We start from the raw sequence: 19,549 nt of genomic DNA, 5'->3' as shown, positions 1-19,549 counted from the left end.
CTTCACAGGAGGACGTCTTGAAGACGGTCCAGGTGGGGATGTTTTGTTTGTGGTTGCTGTACCACAATTCGGCGACGCCAGTCAGATAAAATATGACATGGTCTAGCTTGTCGAGGTCATCCCACTTATGCGCGCTCACTAGTTCGTAGTGGTCAAGCCAGTCTTCCATGTCTGTATCATCTGCACCGCTGAGGACCTTTGGGTCCCGGAGCCGAGGAAGCCCAGTGCAGGTGACGGACAGGGCCGAAGACGCCGGTGGGTTTGCGCTGTCAGTCATGATCGGCGGAAGCGTCCGGCTTCGCAGCTCCGGGATGTAGCGACGGGGATGAACAGCACCGTCCACCAAATGTGAAGAGGTTTATTGGCCGTTGAAGGACGTAGTGGTTGTCAGCGCCAAGGCAGCGACAAGAGCCGTCCAGAGGCACAGCGGCGGTCCGAAACACGTGCCGAGCGAGCCGAGCGTTGGCGATGCTGCTGCATGGAGGCGCATCTTCTTCACAGATGCTTCTGTCGTAGCCTATCTTAGCCAAATAGACGAGAAAACATTTGAATTTGTGGATGCCGCAGTACCATAAACGCCGAAACATCTCCCACTGCTCTCTGGTGGGACCTCCAATGTCCGTGAAAGCTGCTTCTGTCGTAGCCTATCTTAGCCAATTGGCCGATAAACATTAGAATATGCGGATGCCGCAGTACCATAAATGCAAAAACATCTCCCACTGCTCTCTGGTGGGGCCTCAAATATCCGTAAAAGCTGCTTCTGTCGTAGCCTATATTAACCAAATGGGCGAGTGTGTTGATGTGAATTGTGTCCGCGACGAGGCGAAGATGAAACGGAAGTTTCGCTCTTCGCTATAAGCCTCTGACTAGAGGAGCACAGAAAAGAAGTCTGGATGAACCACAGCACTTCATCCAGTTCGAGTGCTCGGGTGTCGGCGTTCCTGATTCCTCGGTGCACCAGCGGCCTGCTGTTCGAGCGGCCTGGTGCGAGTGCTCCAGCAGCGCCGAGCTCCCATTCCTGACTCGTCGGTGCGTCAGCGGCCTGCTGCACTAGCGGCCTGGTGCGAGTGCTCCTGAGCGACCAAGGTCGATGTTCCGGAAGACGCCTCAGCTGGAAGCAGCTGGCTAACCACTAGCCAGGCACAGCAGCAACCTGGGGTCAACCGGCTGCTGGCACTCCCTACAGACCGTGGCACAACTGGGGTGGACGCGGCGACAACTGTGCCGTACACTCTAAGCCAAAAATGGAAAAAAGGAGAGTAACTGCCGGTTTTAGTCCTAAAGACCAACTGTTACTCCCCAAAAAGACCAACTGGAACAAGATGGCTGACATGGCTCAAGTTGGGGGAGTAAGCGTTTAGGGTTAGGTTGGAAGGGAGCAACAGAAGGACGAACGGCAACAGTTTCTCTCGGCGCGCAACCGCTGCTCTCCTGCAGGACGCGCCCAGTATCGGTCGATGCATGGCCACATTTTCTTGCGGGCTGGCATAAGGAAACTAGTTTTTGTAAACTGAACAGAGAGATACGCACGCTAATAGGGACATTTGGCTTGTACGTAAACTTTTTAATGTTACCGTGTTACCGGAACACATATGTTTTAGAAAGGTTTTACCTCCCCGTACGTAAACGGATACCTTTACGTTTGAATAAACCATGAAATGTTGATGATAACGGCATTTAAATTATATTTAATTTATATAAGATTGTATAACCGCTGCAGAAATATCTCGAGGGGTTTTTAGCGTAGAATACCGGGTTATCCGACGATGGTGTCGCCATCTTGTGACGCTTCGTGCAACCATAGTCGTGGACACGTTTGTTTTCGCCTAGTGTTTTAGAGGAAAAAAATGATTGAAAAGGTAACTAATTCGTAATAATGCCGCGGCAAGGCATTTACACCAGAAGTGGAACGCACGATGTTTCTGAAATAACAATTTTTTGCTTGCCTGCTTCATCTTGTTCCCGCTAGATGGCGTCACCTATCCAGCCTGTCGGGGTATTTATGTCAAGGCTTCTCACGTTTTTACCGCTTCGGTATTCTAATTCTAGGTCACTCTAGTGACTCTAGCCGCTGAAACAAAGTGATCGCAATTACCGCTCGCACTTTGGCTTATTTTTACTCGGCGGCTGGAGCCTCGGCAAAGCGGGTATCGCGAGTAGCCGCAAACGAGTGTGGATTTTCGAGATAGGGCCGTAAACGTAAAGCTAATCCGGAGAGTAGTTCACGTTCCGTAAGGGCCCGCGTATGCGCAGATTCGTTCCGGCAACTCGTAACACGGTAACGTAAAGCTAAAAGCCCACAATACAAGCTAAAATCGCCCAATAAAAGGCATGGTTGCACTAGAACGCCAGCACCTGAAGCTGTTGTCGTCGCCAGTCAAATGGCGTGTTTGCGCATAACAGTTGGCATAAATATATAGCCTGAGAGTGTGGCAATAAAATGCCAAGCTTCGCGAGACTCCGTGTATACTTCGCGACAAACAAGCGGTTGAGAGAAGTACACAGTTGATAGACTTTACATTTTCGGTTTTGTGCTGACAACGAGACTGACAGCGAGCTAACGCCGCTGCCTCCCCTACCCCCTCATCTCTACCTTGTCACTGGCTGATTTTGCCGGGAGGACAGTTATCGCAATCGGGTCCGGTAGTTTGAATTTGTGTTCAATCTCAGAGCAAACGGACGTTATCAGCTCGGGCGGTGTTGTCTTTTCAAAGGGGAGGCGACTCTTCCGCAAAAAATATTATTATTAATATTGATATTAATAATAACAATGATAATAAAGAAGAAGAAAACACACCTCCGGGCAAAAAAGAAAAAAAGAAAAAAACTGGCCTTTTAGCTAGCGCAAAGGGAGCACGGCAAAGCCTGTGTTTTCGTGAGAGACTCATTGCCTTGACGTTTTCAGATGTATACATTGTTACCTTCTATTCTCTTTCGAACATCACCACTGGTTCTGCACGCCTATACTCATTTCACTAACATGTCAGAACGCGCAACGACCCGTCGGTACCTACATAACCCCGTTTCCTTTCAGACGGCGCCGTAGCGTTTGGTGGCGCAGTGGTTAGCGTGCGCGCATGGTGATTAAGTGGTCGCGAGTTCGAGTCCTGTGTGTTTGTTGCAAATTTTCTGAAATTTCTTTCTGAACGAGATGTCTGTGTATAATTTGTACATCCAAACAAATATGTGTATAAACCTCAATGTGCTCTAGAAGTCAATCAAAAACGAATTTTTTTTTGGCCCAAGAAGAAACTAAGGAGTAACGGGAAGGAGCATCCGTTGCTCCCTTGAGGAGCATCAGAAAGGAGTAACAGTTGGTCCTCAAGGAGAGCAACGGTTCGTCCCCTTGCCGTTGCTCCTTTTAGGAGTGTAATGGGAGTGGCAAAGCACTTGCTCCCTCAAAGGAGGAACCCCTATACCCCCGTTCCTCTCTTTTGGCTTAGAGTGTAGGTGACGACGAGACGTCGCGACCCTCATCGTCGGCCACGCAGCGATACCGCCGTGACGATGACCACCACGGTGACCACGACGACAGCTCTGAAGAAGGGGAACGCATGAGTGCTAGGCACGTCGCGTAAATAGGCGATCGGGTGCGGAACATTTAGTTTCTGTAAATACTGTGTGACTTGTAGCATGTACATAAAGACGTCTGTGTTGCATGTTGAAGGCCGACTGCTGTGTCATTGTATTAACGGATCTTGGGCCCAAACCTAAGAGCGTTTCCATCACAGCGAGAAAATATTAGCATTTGTGGATGCCGCAGCACCATAAACACATAAACATCTCCCGCTGCTCTCTAGATGGACCTCCATTCACCGCGAAAGCTGCTTCTGTCGTAGCCTATAATGGCAGAGAAAACATTAGAATTTGTAGATGCCGCAGTACCATAAACGCATAAACATCTCCCACAGCACTTTGGTGGGACCTCCAATGTCCGTGAAAGCTGCTTCTGTCGTAGCCTATCTTAGCCAAATGGCCGAGAAGACGTGTGGATGCCGCAATACCATAAACGCATGAACCTCTCCCACTACTCTCTGTTGGGATCTCCAATGTCCGTGAAAGCTGCTTTTGTCATAGCGTATCCTAGGCAAATGGGCGAGAAAACGTTATAATTTGTGGATACCGCAGCACCATAAACGCATAAACATCTCCCACTGCTCTCTGGCCGGACCTCTAATGTCCGCGAAAGCTGTTTCTCTTGTAGCCTCTCTAAGCCGAATGGACGAGAAAACAGACGAGAAAGGTTAATCCTGGAGGGCCCGTCTAGGCCATGTGATATCCCACTCGAGGACCTAGAGGACCACTGGTGAACGACGTGGTCTACGAGAGCAGCGGATACGTCACTCCTCTTCCGGCGACCATTGCACCGGCGCCAGTTGACGTGTCGTCATTTGTTCCCAACGAGGTGCTGCTCCGCCTCCGGAAGTCGGAGAACACCGCCCCGGGCGCGGACCGCCTGACTTACCATCACTGGAAGGCGGTCGATCCAGAGGCGCGGTTCCTGGCGGCATTGTTCAACGCGTGCGTCCATCACAGACGCTCACCTGACGCATGACACACATCCCGAACGGTCCTAATACACAAGAAGGGAAACCCCACCATCCCCAGCAACTGGCGGCCCATTGTCCTGGGGAGTACAGCGTCGAAACTGTACGCCAAGTGCCTCGCTGCCCGACACCAGGCATGGGCCCTACAACTTCAACTGCTCTCCCACTATAAGAAGGGATTTCTACCGCACAACGGTGTCTTCGAGCTTAATTACGTGTTCCAACACCGTCTAGAAGCTGCCAGAGCCGGTGGCCCCGACCTCTGCCCAGCCTTGCTCGACTTCACCAATGCGTACGGGTCGGTCCCTCATTAGGCCGTCTTCGACGCCCTTCGCGGTGCCGGGGCCGGTGACGTCTTCACAGACCTAATCACCGACCTCTACGCCGACAACCGCACGTGTCTGGTAGCAGCTGAAGGCATCTCCCAGCCAGTCTCCATCTCGGCTGGGCTTCGTAAAGGATGTCTCCTCAGCGGTCTACTTTTCAACATACTCATTGACCCCATCGTCTGCGACGTCCAGGGCGAGGACACCGGCTACATCTTGGCCTACGCGAACGATTTGACCCCCTTGGCGAAGTCACCCGACCTTCTAGCCGCATCGACAGGATCGAGGCCCTCGCAACGAGTCGGCCTGTGGCTCAACCCCGCCAAGTGCTCGTCGCTACATCTTAGCGGCACGACGCCTGTCGGGTGCGGCCGACGTCGTTCTCGATCTCGGGGACCACCATCTCGGCCCTACGTGACTGCCAGCCACGACGGCTCCTGGGTCGCCCGCTGGGCTACCGTCGTCGTCCGGGTCCGCCATCGACTCTGCCTTGCCCAGGCTCAGAAAATCTTCGCATGGATGCTGGCGCCGTGGCCGCGTCTTGACGCCGTCAGGACCTTCGTCTTCCCGGCGCTCAACTTCCCGATGCGCTGCGGGGTTCTCTCCAAGACGGACTGGCCCCGCCCCGACGACGCCATACGTCCTCTTGTTAAGAGGACCCCCTACCTGCCGGGCAACGCATCCAACCACTACGTCTACGGCATCGCTGCTGGCGTCGCCGTGGCGGCAGAGCTCAGTGACGTCTGCCGCGTGGATTCAGCGTACAAGTTGCTCACCACGACCGACCGTGGCATCCGGGACATGGCGCTCCTCGACGCCTATTCAGTGGCCACTGCGAGACTCGGATGGGACGCTACCCGTTCCGAGCTCGCGGCGTACCTCTCGGGAAGCATCGAGGACGCGTTCCGGGCCCCAGCCAGCCAACTACGCTCGATGTGGACCGAGGTGCGCAAAGCGTGTCGTCGCCTGCAGGTGTTCTGGTCCCTAGACCCGGAGAGCCCGCATCACCTGCAGTGATACCACTATCCCCCAACCCACCACTGCAGAGTGATGCGGTCCCTGCGCGAGGTCCTGGCTGCTGACCGAGATCGAGCCCTCCACGACCAGCCCAATCAAGGAAAGGTCCTGGCGTGCGTGGCGCCTGACCGCGCGAGTTCGCACTTTATGCGCATGGGGGCCTACACCCATTTCGCAGACTGGCCATTCATCCATCGGGCCCGACTGAATCTCCATCCGCTGAACGGCGCCCGGATGTGGGGAAGCGGATCGCGACCAGCGGTGCCGTGTCTGCGGCTAGTCCCGGGAGACGCTCCCCCACGTCGTGTGCCACTGCATGGCGCACAGCGCCATGCAGTGGCAGAGTGGCGTGGTGGAGCGCCTCCGCAACGCCGCATCGCCCCGCTTCACCGTCGCCTTCACTAATCGCCCCGTTGGTGACACCAACCTACGACCCGACCTCGTCTTGGTGAGCGGCGAGGAAGCCATCGTTCTCGACGTGGCCTGCCCCTTCGAGAACACGCCCGACGCCCTCACCAACACGCGCAACGAGAAGGTCGCAAAGTACGAGCCCTTTGCAGCCTACCTTCGGCGTCGTGATCAGCGCGTCACCGTGGCCGCGATTGTCGTGGGAGCCCTCGGCACTTGGCATCTCGCCAACGACACCGCGCTTAGGAGGCTATGTGCGCGCCCGTACTTGCGCCTTTTCAAACGTCTGTGAGTGAGTGAGGTGATAGCAGCCACGCGCGGGTGAGTGAGGTGATAGCAACCACGTGCGCGCTGGCAGGACATAACCCGTGCTGTGCCCGCCCCTCTCGGTTGGATGCCGCAGCACCATAAACGCATAAACATCTTCCACTGCTCTCTGGTGGGACCTGAAATGTCCGTGAAAGCTGCTTCTGTCGTACCCCCTGTTAGTCAAATAGCCTTGCATTCGTTAGCATTAGGGGATGCTGCAGTACCATAAACGCAGAAACATCTCCCACTTCTCTCTAGTGGGACCTCCAATGTCCGTGAAAGCTGCTTCTGTCGTAGCCTACCTTAGCCAAATGGCCATGAAAACATTAGAATTCGTGGATGGCGCAGCACCATAAACGCAGAAACATCTCCGCTGCTCTCTAGATGTACCACCAATTTCCATGAAAACTGCTTCTGTCGTAGCATAAAATGGCCGATAAAACATTAAAATTTGTGGATGCCGCAACACCATAAACGCATAAACATTTCCCACTGCTCTCTGGTGGGACCTCGAATATCCATGAAAGCTGCTTCTGTCGTAGCCTATCTCAGCCAAATGGTCGAGAAGACGTGTGGATGCCGCAATACCATAAACGCATAAACATCTCCCACTGTTCTCTAGTGGGAACTCCAATATCCATGACACCTTCTTCTGTCGTAGCCTATCTTAGACAAATGGGCTAGAAAACGTTAGAATTTGAGGATGCCGCAGCACCAGAAACGCATAAACATCTCCCACTGCTCTCTGATAGGGCCTCCAATGTCCGTGAATGCTGCTTCTGTCGTACCCTATCTCAGCCAAATAGCCGAGAAAACATTAAAATTTGTGTATGCCGCAGCACCATAAACGCAGAAACACCTCCCACTGCTGTCTTGTGGGATCTCCAATGTCCGTGAAAACCGCTTCTGTCGTAGCCTATCTTAACCAAAAGGCCGAGAAAACATTAGAATTTGTGGATGCCGCATTACCATAAACGCAAAAACATCTCCCACTGCTTCCTGGTGGGACCTCCAATGTCCGTGAAAGCGGACCTCGAGCAGATGCCGCAGAATGTAATTGAGCTCGAAGACTCCATCGGCTGGGAGAAAGCCCTTCTGGCATCGGCTGCTCTTATCAGCCTAATATCTGATACGGGTCCTATTTGGACCTAAGATATTACTTGTTTTTGGAATTGGGCGGAGTGCTTGAAGCTTGCTTCACCTCCGCCACGAGTTGGCCCGGTATTGCACTATCTCCGGGATCAGCCCACTCACCCCCTCGGGGGTGAGAGAATTGCAGCCTAAAATGAGTTGAAATTGTGATTGTACTAATCGTGAAATGTATGCTTTGTCTGGAAAAGTTTTCCGAAGGCACAGGAAAACCTCCTCAGGAGTAAATGGCTCCATGTCAACACCAACTGGGGCAGGCGTCCGGTGAAATAGTAGCGTGGTATCCGCGGACCTCGCGGACCCGGTAGTCGTGGAGCTCCTGAAGAGGGATGTCGCATTGGCGTGAGGGGCCCTCAAGAATGAGGCGTACGGCACGGCGCCTGTTTCGCGTGTACAGTCGTTGAATATCTGCCGCGTTGTTGGCGTTGTGTGGTCGATGCTGGTGGTCTGGTCGTAGCGGTGGGAGGCGGACGGCCTCTGCCGCTAAGGCGAAGGCCTGTGACCACGCGGCCTCGATCTGCGTCCAGGCATCCGGAGTCGGTAGTTCGCGTAGGAGACTGCACAGGAGACGGGCCTGCTCGCCGAGGAGAGCCGTGTTATCTGCCGGGAGTTCCGTTGTAGGGGCATCGTCGGCAGACGAACTATTGTCATCGTCGAGGGCCGCTACAGAGGTGTCGTCGATGCTGCCGGGGTCGTTTGGGCTGGCAGACGACGATGACGGGGAAGTCCGACCCGAGCCAGATGACACCGAGGAGGTAGCGGGCTGTGCCGGGGGCGTCGCGGCGTTGGTGAGATGTGGTACCATGACTCGAGTAGACGACCCTGCTGGCGACACAGGCCTGCAGGGGTCGGCACGGCGGAAGGACCCGGGCTTGACGCAGCCTCTGGCAAAGTGTCAAAGATAGGTGCGTACCCCGGTAGAAGCCATGTTGAATGTGTGACGTAATGGATGTTTTTTCCAATCCGTCTACCAGGGCGCAGCGAAAGCTGCGCAACACTAGTAAACCAGTCACGTCCCCCCCCCCCCCCCCATTGGCGTGGCGGAGCAACCGGCTACGCCCACTACAATGGCTGCGCATGTCAACGTCCCGGTGAAGGAGAATTGTTTCTTTTTTAATGCCCCGGAAGGGGACGTATCGACAGACGACTTGATCGATGCAGTCGAACTCGCCGCGGGCGTAGACAGCGTAATGGTCCTCCATCATATGGAAGGCTCGAAGTTTGTAGTCTGCACACTTACGGCCAGCCAGGCCACAAAGCTAATGGTTGGCGAAGGCTTCCGGCTTAATGGAGCTCAAGTACCGGTGGAAGCCGCGGGGCCACCGATCACGTTTGTCAACGTGTTCCGTTACCCTGCGTACCTTCCCGACGACCCTTTGACGAACGCGCTTTCTCAGTATGGGAAGATAAAAAGTGTCGCATTCGCGACGGTGGCTAACCGCCAAAGCAAGTTAAACGGCGTTCGCATCTTCAGAATGGAAATGGCGCCCAACTTCAAACCGGCGCCCAACTTCACGAACGTCGCGGGGCGCAGGGTGATGCTCGAGTACAGGGGGATGAGGCGAGTGTGCGCGCGGTGCGGGAAAGTGGGTCACATGGCGTCAGCATGCATGGTCCCATACTGCAAACGTTGCGGCACGTTTGGTCACGAGACGGAAGGCTGTGAGGAAGCATGCAAAAGGTGCGGTGGCCACCGTGGGACACGTGACTGTTTCCGCCGGCGATCTTACGTGTGAGCCGCTAGCGGGTTTTCATCCGCAAAAGATCCAGCTCCGGACACCGACCTCGTAGGGGGCTCCGCCTCGCCCAGGGCATCGACGTCTGCCCTGGGCCTACAGGTGTTGACTACAAAGACCAAACCCCTGGCCCGAAAGACATTCCCCAACTACTGGGACGACGGAACGGAGTCGGAACAAAACGGCGAAAGCGCTGAAGCATCCAAGTCCGCTAGTCAAGCGGAGGAGCGCACCAGCGGGGATGTCACGCATACCCTGACCTCCGACAGCGACACGAGCGACCTCGAAACGGTATATGTATGTATATGGGTGCATGTATATGGATGTGTATTTATATGTGTAGTTACAGGTATATGTGCATGTATATGTATATATATATATATATATATATATATATGTGACGTAAGCAGGCATGCAGGTATGGCTGGTAGAAGCCGACGATGAAGAAGAGCGCGTGCAATAGAATAAAAGTATGGCGTATGAGCCACAGCACGTCTCCCATTGATAGCGTCACACAAGTCGACAGGATGGAGACCTGGCAGCCGACTCAACAGCCGCACATCACCAGCAAAGCCATCAGCAAGACACGTTGACCGCATGCAGACCACCGAAGCAGATCCTGCTGCACACAGCGACCACCATCATGACAGAACCATCGGCTGACCTTGACATTCCCAAGTACACCGGATCAGCGGACGATGGACCCGTGCAGGAGTGGTTCGACCTATTCGAGCTCCACGCTACCGCTGCATCATGGTCGGAAAGGGAGATGGTCACCAACTTCAACGAATACGTCACCGGTGAGGCATTCAAATTTTACCTGACACACATATTCGAAAACAACGAATCTTGGAAAAAAATCAAAGCAGAAATGACGATTCGTTTTAAAGAATACTATGAAGACTCGTCTACAATGCCCTATCAGGACAAATTTCAACTCGGCCATCACGGTATCCAGCAGTCTTCGCGTCGCAGGCATCTCTGCCAAATGTGGCCTCATATTGCAAAGCCCTCGACGATTGCCCCGTCTCATGAACCTTCCGAATATACGGCGCGCATTCAAACGACGAGCATGAATGCACAGTTTCCAAGAGACAAAGCAAAGTCACAGCTCACGGAAAGACATCACGGCCGTTTTCCTACGAGACCGGACCTTCCACCAGGTTTTTCATGTGCGCAAAGATCGTCATCGCCTACCTCTCCAATGCACTACAAAAATAACATCAATATTCAACCAGCCAGATTGCTTGATTGCTCGTCTTTCATTCGTGGCACACCACCTGGTTTTGCGTCCAGGAGCTCTTCTAGTGCTCGTAACTCTCACCGCACGCCTCATGGGATAATTACGTGCGCGACGGACAGGATGAAGTACCGAGAAAATACCTTGCGAAGCCACTGCCATGCCGAAAGAGTTCATGCTTCGAGAGGACTTTGCTCGATAGTTCAAAGCGACACATATTCACAATTGGCCAAGTCTCCGCTGGCCGACAAGCAAGACAACAACACACCATGCACCAGCTACCTACCGGACATGACATCAACTTGCGAAGAAAAGGAACGTCATGATTCGAAAAGGGCTCCACTTATTGAATTTCCTGAGCAACATCAGGAAGACCAGCACAGGCAAGTCGACGAAAATCAAGGACTACAATCGATCCTCCGACAAGCACAACAACCAACGAAAACTTCCTCGAAAGCACAATCACAGCTGAAAGGACGATGTCGTAAAGCAAGCCTTTTAAAGCAAAGACAAATTCAAAATGTAAGGCATCTTCGCATAAAGGACCGTCGTCAGAGATGCGTTCTGCACAAGAGATCAAGACTGCGCCTGCGATTACACCACCCACATCTCAGAAGACACCGAGAAAGACAAGTAATCACCCCTTGTCCCTCGCAAGGACTCGAGCATCGTCCGATTCACCTCCGTCAACGAGCACGGAAACTGAAAGCACTGCCTGTGTGCCAGTCAGGACAAGGAATGCGACATCCACCACAGCCGACATTCCGATGCTTCAAGTTCTATTATTACTCAGTTGTGACATTTCCACGAACCCAGTCATCGTCACTCTCCATGTGCAAGGCATCGTTGAGCTTTCCTGAACGCAACAGCCAGCCTCGCCCACCAGAGCTTTCCTACATATCACCGGACTGCTGCCCTCTTCTGTGAAGTCTTCTGTGCGAGTTAACGGAACTTCATTGTGACATGGAACTACTGTGCATTTCGACATGTTTTGCTTCTAAGACTGCTTGTTCATGCTTTGTTGTTCGTAACTCGCGCATTCTTCCGGGGAGAGGGGGAATCCTGTGACGTAAGCAGGCATGCAGGTATGGCTGGTAGAAGCCGACGATGAAGAAGAGCGCGTGCAATAGAATAAAAGTATGGCGTATGAGCCACAGCACGTCTCCCATTGATAGCGTCACACATATATATATATATATATATATATATATATATTGTGAGACGACGTCAGGTACGACGGAACGATTGTTGTATTTACAGCAAAGGCGCGCGAACCAAAAACCACACAAGAACGCACAAGTATGGCACACTGACTTCAACAAGTGAAAGAAAAAAAGAATTTAGGACACAAAGTCCTTAAACCTGGACGGTTTTTCACGCAACCGTTTCGAACGCCGAGGCGCGTTTCGTTCAGAAGTGCTCCCTTGCGGAGCAACAAGTTGTGTATCTTCTGATGAGCCTAGTGGCTCAGTTACGCGCTGCTCAGGCACAGCTGAGAGCGTAGAGGAGTAGCTAGAGTCAGATGACTCACTTAAGCGTCCTTCAGCGTTGGCTGAGGACGGGAAATGACAACGCGACGCATGGGAGCCCGACGTAGTATGTGATCGGGCATACATAGAGATCATGTCGGACAAAGTTCGGTGAAAACGCTCGATGAGACCATTTGTCTGCGGGTGATATGCCGAGGTGGTCTTATGGATGGTGTCAGAGGCCTGTAGGACTTCAGCGAGGACATGAGAAAGAAACGTCTTGCCACGGTCACTAAGGAGAACTCGAGGGGCGCCGTGGCGTAAGATAATGGCACGCAGGACAAAGTCGGCGACTTCGGAGGCAGCACCAGAAGGAAGAGCTGCCGTCTCAGCGTAGCGAGTTAATTGATCTACGGCAGTAACGATCCAGCGATGACCGGCGGGTGTAAGCGGAAGAGGTCCGTATAAATCTATGCCCACGAACTCGAAGGGAGCGGACGGGCACGGGAGAGGTTGTAAAGGGCCGGCGGGAAGAGATGTCGAACGTTTTCGGTGCTGGCATGACGAACAGGACTCGACGTACTTGGAAACACTAGTGGAAAGGCCAGGCCAGAAGCAGCGAGCCTTGATGCGATCGTAGGTTTTGTGAAAACCTAAGTGGCCAGGCGTCGGGTCGTCGTGAAAGGCTTCTAAAACTTGGAGTCGAAGTGAGCGAGGGATGACTGGGACCCATCGGTTACCGAGAGGATGGTAAATGTACCGAAGGAGCGCTCCATCGTGAAGCTTGAAACGCGCGAGCTGTCGTCGTAAGCGGCTGTTGGGAGCACGGGATGAGCCAGTGAGCCGATCGATGATTGTACGGCAGTATGTGTCTGCACGTTGGAGCGCGGCGATGTCTGCGGACTGAAGCAAGTCAGCCGGCGCAGTGGACTTAATCGGACTAAGGCTGGTCATCGGCGTGGTCGCTTCGCTGAGAGGTGCCAGACAGGAGTTAGGTGCTTCATGGTTATTTTGCGACAGCGGACAACGCGACAAAGCGTCGGCATCTTGGTGTTTCTTACCCGACCTGTATGTGACAATGTAGTCATACTCCTGGAGTCGGAGCACCCAACGGCCGAGGCGTCCTGACAAGTTCTTCAGAGAGGACAACCAACAGAGCGCATGATGGTCTGTCACGATCGTAAAACGGCGGCCGTACAAATAAGGGCGAAACTTTTGCACAGACCACACGATGGCCAGACATTCTTGTTCAGTGATTGTGTAATTCCATTCAGCTGGAGAGAGAGTGCGACTCGCGTAAGCCACTACTTGCTCTTGCGAAGTCTGGTCAAGCTGCAGCAGGACAGCGCCGATTCCACGCCCACTTGCGTCAGTGTGTAAGATAGTAGGTGCTGTGGGATCGAAATGGCGAAGAACTGGCCCGGACGTGAGGCATCGCTTGAGGGTCTGGAAAGCAGCTTCACAGTCATCCGTCCAAACGAAGGATGCACTTGTGGTCAGAAGTTTGTGAAGAGGTGCTGCGATAGTGGCGAAATCACGGACAAACCGGCGGAAGTACGACGCTAAGCCGAGGAAGCTGCGAAGGTTTAGGCGTAGTGGGTTTAGGAAAGCGCAAGACAGCGGCCACCTTGTAAGGATCAGGTTCAACACCAAGCTTGCTGACGACGTGACCCAACACTTTGATGCTGCGGCTCGCAAACCGACACTTCTTGGTATTCAGCTGGAGACCGGCTTTGGCTAGACACGTTAGTACCTCGTCTAGACGTTCTAGGTGTTGTGAGAAGCTGGACGAAAAGACGACGATGTCGTCCAGGTAACAAAGACAGGTCTTCCATTTTAAGCCCCGCAGTACCGTGTCGATCATTCGCTCAAATGTGGCTGGGGCATTGCAGAGCCCAAAATGCATCGCATTAAATTCGAAGAGGCCATCAGGTGTAGCAAATGCGGTCTTCTCTTTATCAGACTCGTGCATCGGGATCTGCCAATAGCCAGATCGCAAGTCGAGGCTTGAAAAGTATTCAGCGCCCTGTAAGGTGTCAAGGGCATCGTCAATCCGAGGCATAGGATATACATCCTTCCGGGTAATTTTGTTTAGTGCCCTGTAATCAACGCAAAATCGTACGGACCCGTCCTTTTTCTTAACTAGGACAACAGGAGAAGACCAAGGGCTTGCTGAAGGTCTGATAACGTTGCGTGCGAGCATGTCATTGACTTGTTCCTCGATAACCTTGCGTTCTGCAGACGAGACACGGTAAGGGCGACGGCGAATGATACGAGACCCATCTGTGTCGATACGATGAGCCGCCGTAGTTTGACCCAAGCCATCCGAACAAACGTCAAAACAAGCTTGGTGTTTCGTTAAAATGGCCAATAAGTCATGGGTTTGGGTTGGAGTCAAATCGGTACTCAAAGTGGCCTTGAGAGCATTAGATGAACTTCCCGCAGGCGTACACTTTGCTATTGACGAGGAAGGCGATACAGTGACGACACATACCGGTGCTGTGTCGATAAGGCTGGCAACAGTGGACCCCTCAGACAGGAGTTGCGTCTCTGATGTCGTGTTGTAGGCGGTGAGACTGGCATGACCACGTGAAAACCGCACTAGACAACAGGCGAATGCGATTCCTCGAAAAATACACCGCTGATCAGGGACAACCACTGCGTCACCGTCTATAGTATCTCTTGACTTGATGGTGAGAATACGTTCTTGGGCTGGAGCCAGTACAAAATCCGCAGCTGCGACAAGGTGAGGCGACGAGAAATCGTAAGCACTAGAATGCTCGGTGTCCGTAATGTGAATAACGGGCGGGCCACACGAAATTACAGCGGAAGCAGCTGACAGGAAGTCCCAGCCTAATATAATCTGGTGAGCACACGAAGAAAGTACAGCAAGCTGAATATGATGGCGAATTCCGTCGATCAGAACACGAACAGTGCACTGTCCAATAGGGTAAATGGGATTGTCATTGGCGCCACATAACACCGGACCAACATACGGAGTTTGCACTTTTCGTAGGCGACGGCATAATTTGCGATGAATGACCGAGATAGCGGCTCCAGTGTCTACAAGGGCGTCCACCAAAACACCTTCCACACATACAGTCAGTGAATTTGCAGGGCGCGCAGGAGGAATTATTGCGTTTAGACGACGAGAAGTTTCCCCTCCAAAAACTGCAGCTTCTAGTTTTCCGAGTGGCTGTCGAGAGGTGTCGGGGCAGAACGTAAGGGCGAAGAAGTACGGCGGAAGGGCGACGGTGAACGACGGCGGGGTGAGCGGGAAGGACGAGGGTCGCCGTGGGACAGAGGAGGAGAAGGCGAGCGTTGCGACGAGGGAACGTAGGGTCCCGGAACGTAGGGATCGGACCTCGGAGTAAAATCTCTCTCGTAGGAAGAATATCCTCGTCGTTCATCTTGCTGGCGCCGGCGGCAAAAGCGGGAGATATGGCCTCGTATGCCACAGTAGAAACAGATGGGGCGTGCAGTGCGCCAAGGAGCGGAGTGCTGTTGTGCTGGTGCCTTGGCTGCCATCGCGGCCAAGTGGTCGTATACGACGTCCGCAGGCGCAGGTGGAGTTGGTACCGGAGGCCGTGATAGGACTTCGGTATATGAAGGCGCATGAAAAGCCGCAGGAGACGGGGCACGTGCGACGCTCGTCATTAACGCCAGTTCATCCTTGATGATGTCCCGCAGATTAGAACGAGGAGAGCGGACGGATGAAGTAGCTGGGCTGCCAGGAACAATGCCGTGAAGTTCCTCTCTCACGATGGTGCGGATGAGGGCGCGCAGTTCATGTTCTCCAGTAAGGCGAGAGTCACAGGAGGCGTGTGGAAGGCGCATTGAGTGGAGTGCATCCAGGCGTTGGCACGTAGTAATGTCCTGAACCGAAGTTGGGTTCTGGATGACAAGAGCATTAAAGGCGATAGAGTTATGCCTTTCAGTACATGACGAATGCGATCGGCCTCGGGCATGTCACTTTGGGCACGGCGGCAGAGAGCCAGAACGTCTTCAATGTACGACGTGTACAATTCGTCGGGTCCCTGGATGCGAGTAGCGAGCTTCTGTTTCGCTACCTCAGAGCGTCCTGCAGACGTGCCGAAGATCTGACGCAGCTGTACCGTGAATGCTGACCAATCGGGAAAGTCGCTTTCGTGGTTATCGTACCACGTTTTCGCGACCTCCTTGAGGTAAAAGGGAACATAGCGCAGCTTGTGTGCCTCGTCCCAATAAATACAAGCACTGGTTCTGTCGTAGTTGTCCAGCCATTCTTCTACGTCCTCACCGCGAAGGCCGGAAAATACTGGAGGGTCTCGCTGAGATGTACTCACGGTGTACCGTGGCCCAGCAGGCTGAGCGGGCGCGGCAGGGACGGTAGGAGGTGCGTCGTTTTGTGCCATGGATGTTGTTGGCAAGCACAGTCGTCGACCAGACCGGAGCTCCAGGGGTGACCGGTAGAGCAAGCGGACGTGGGAATCACAGCACGCTCCACCACTTGTGAGACGACGTCAGGTACGACGGAACGATTGTTGTATTTACAGCAAAGGCGCGCGAACCAAAAAACGAACACCGGCGATCCAACACAATGATGATGATCACGATGATGTGTATGCACAAGTGAAGATGATGACCGACACAGTCAGCGCTCGCAATATATATATATATATATATTGTAAAGGCGTTTCTTGACGGCGGGATCGATGGCGACGATGCGCAGCGACGACAGTAACGACAGAGCGCAGACTCGCAGACTCTCACGAGCAAGCGCACGAGGGGCGAGCTCTCCGACAAGAGGCGAAGAGGGCGACCCACTAGAAGGCGCTCAAGAGGCGGCCCATTACAGCGTTCTAATGCTTCTGTACAATTACCCCGGGTAAGCAAAGGGAGCCGCCCGGCGACCTAACAGCTGGTCACTATGAGCGGATCATGGTAGGGCTTGAGGCGCTCCACGTTCACAATGTCGCGCCCTCGACGGCGCATGTCCGAAGATGGCTCAATGGGTTCAATCATGTAGTTGACCGGGGACGTGCGTTCGACGACACGGTAGGGGCCTTCGTATTTGGGCAGTAGTTTGGAAGAGAGGCCAGTTGCAGCGGTCGGGACCGAGAGCCACACGAGCGCTCCAGGGAGGAACGTGCACTCAGAAGTGGTGGTGCCACCGCGAATGCTCTTCTGCCGCTCTTGTTCGTGCGTTGTAAAGGTCTTCGCAAGCTCGCGACATTCTTCAGCAAGCCTGGCTGTGTCCGAAATAGGCGCACATTCAGATCGATCCGGCCTGTAGGGAAGGATGGTGTCGATGGTGTGCGACGGGTGCCTGCCGTACAATAAGAAAAATGGCGAGAAACCAGTAGTGCTCTGAGAGGCGGTATTGTAGGCGTACGTGACGAAGGGCAGAATGGCATCCCAATTTGTGTGGTCGGCTGCGACGTACATTGAGAGCATGTCGCCGAGCGTGCGGTTAAAGCGTTCGGCGAGGCCATTCGTCTGCGGGTGGTAAGCAGTAGTTTTGGGGTGAACGACGTTGCACTCTTTGAGAATGGCTTCGACGACTTCCGACAAGAAGACACGGCCTCGATCACTGAGCAGCTCCTGGGGCGGACCGTGACGCAGCATGAATCGGTGGAGTAGGAAGGAGGCCACATCGCGCGCTGTAGCCGCTGGGAGGGCGGCGGTTTCGGCGTATCGCGTTAGATGGTCAACAGCGACGATGGCCCAGCGGTTACCAGCCGAAGTCAGAGGAAGTGGTCCATACAAATCGATGCCGACGCGCCCAAACGGACGGTTAGGGCAAGGTAATGGTTGTAGACCTGCTGGCGACACGTGCGTTGCAGGTTTTCGGCGTTGGCAATCGAGGCAGGAGCGAACAAACTTCTGCACGTAGCGGTACATCCCTCGCCAGAAGTATCGTTGTCGAATGCGGTGGTAAGTTTTGGTTACCCCAGAGTGCGCGCATTGCGGGTCCGAGTGGAAGGCCTCGCATATTTCAGAACGCAGACTGCGGGGTATCACTAGTAGCCACTGGCGGCCGTCGGCGTTGTAATTGCGTCGGTGCAGTAGGTCGTCACGAATGGCGAAATGGTGGGCTTGACGACGCAACGCGCGAGTGGATGGTGTTGCCGACGGATCCGCCAGCAAGTCGATCAGCGAGGTGATCCATTTATCCTTGCGCTGTTCGGTAGCGATGGTGTGAACGTCGATTGAAGCAACAGCTATGTGAGATACTGAGCAGGGCGCATCGTCGTCAGGCAAGGGAGAGCGCGAGAGGGCGTCGGCGTGAGCATGCTGGCGTCCGTTGCGGTACAGCACGCGGATGTCGTAGTCTTGCAGGCGAAGTGCCCAGCGGGCGAGACGCCCTGAGGGATCCTTCAATGACGACAGCCAGCATAGTGCATGATGGTCGGTGACGACATCAAATGGGCGACCATATGTTGTGAACGAACAGACCGAAGAGCCACAACGGTTAGAACCGTTTATTTTGACGATTAGAACGTGAATAACATGATGATGATATGTCTTCTTTTTCTTCTAATTCTTCTTCGTCTTCTCCTTTGTCTTCCTGTTTCTACATCTTCCCGGGGCCTCAAATGTCCGCACTTATAAGCATCCTTCTAATGGATAAACCAACCTTGTTGGTCTTCGGAGAACCTTATTGTCAGGAGTCCTCAAAACGCAGACTCTTGAGAGTTGGTCTCGGCCTGGGAAAATGTCCTTTACCAAACATATTTTCCAAAAGGCTTTTGGATTTCTTTCTTCTAGTAAAACAATGTCACCTTTTTTAAGTTTCTCATGATTATTTCTCATTGCGGGTTTCATTAGTGCACTCCTTATTTCTTTCATATACTCAGAGTTCCATCGTTGCCACCATAATTTAGTAACTTCTTCGCGAAGTCTCCACACTTGTTGAAGGTCGTGGTCCCATCCTTCATTTATGTCTGCTCCAATTTTTCGCTTTCCGCCAATCAGATCTGATGGTGTCAAAGGAGTGGGCTCGTCAGGTTCCTCGTAACGTACGTAAGTGGTCGGTTGTTCATGATGCCTTCAACTTCACAGACTAGGGTATGCATCTCATCGATATGTAGTAAACGCCGACCAATCACTTTTCGTAGAGACGACTTGAAGCTGCGTATTAGCCGTTCATAAAAGCCACCCCACCATGGTGCATTTTCTGGAATGAATTTCCACTTGATAAGGTGATTGGCAATGAAACTCCTCGTTGTCTCACTTTGTAGCGTCGTGACTAGGTTCAATTCTTTGTTAGCTTTCTTGAAAACCTTCGCATTGTCGCTGTAGATGACTGAGCACATCCCTCTTCTTGCAATGAAGCGTCGAAAAGCTTGCATAAAACTTTTAGCTG

At 53.3% G+C, this 19,549-nt stretch overlaps 1 protein-coding gene and 1 pseudogene across 1 annotated transcript in view; one reads left to right on the top strand and one right to left on the bottom strand.

The window, feature by feature from the left end:
- LOC125756281 (uncharacterized) overlaps positions 1-19,549 on the bottom strand; it is a 206,606-nt gene that overhangs the window by 54,245 nt on the left and 132,812 nt on the right. The window lies entirely within an intron of this gene.
- Positions 7,696-7,862, top strand: LOC119375713 (U2 spliceosomal RNA; annotated as a pseudogene).

The sequence above is a fragment of the Rhipicephalus sanguineus genome, chromosome 11, assembly GCF_013339695.2.
Source record: "Rhipicephalus sanguineus isolate Rsan-2018 chromosome 11, BIME_Rsan_1.4, whole genome shotgun sequence".
NCBI classification, from domain to species: domain Eukaryota; kingdom Metazoa; phylum Arthropoda; class Arachnida; order Ixodida; family Ixodidae; genus Rhipicephalus; species Rhipicephalus sanguineus.
Note: the sequence above shows the minus strand (reverse complement) of the source record. Positions and strands in the feature narration are given on the sequence as shown.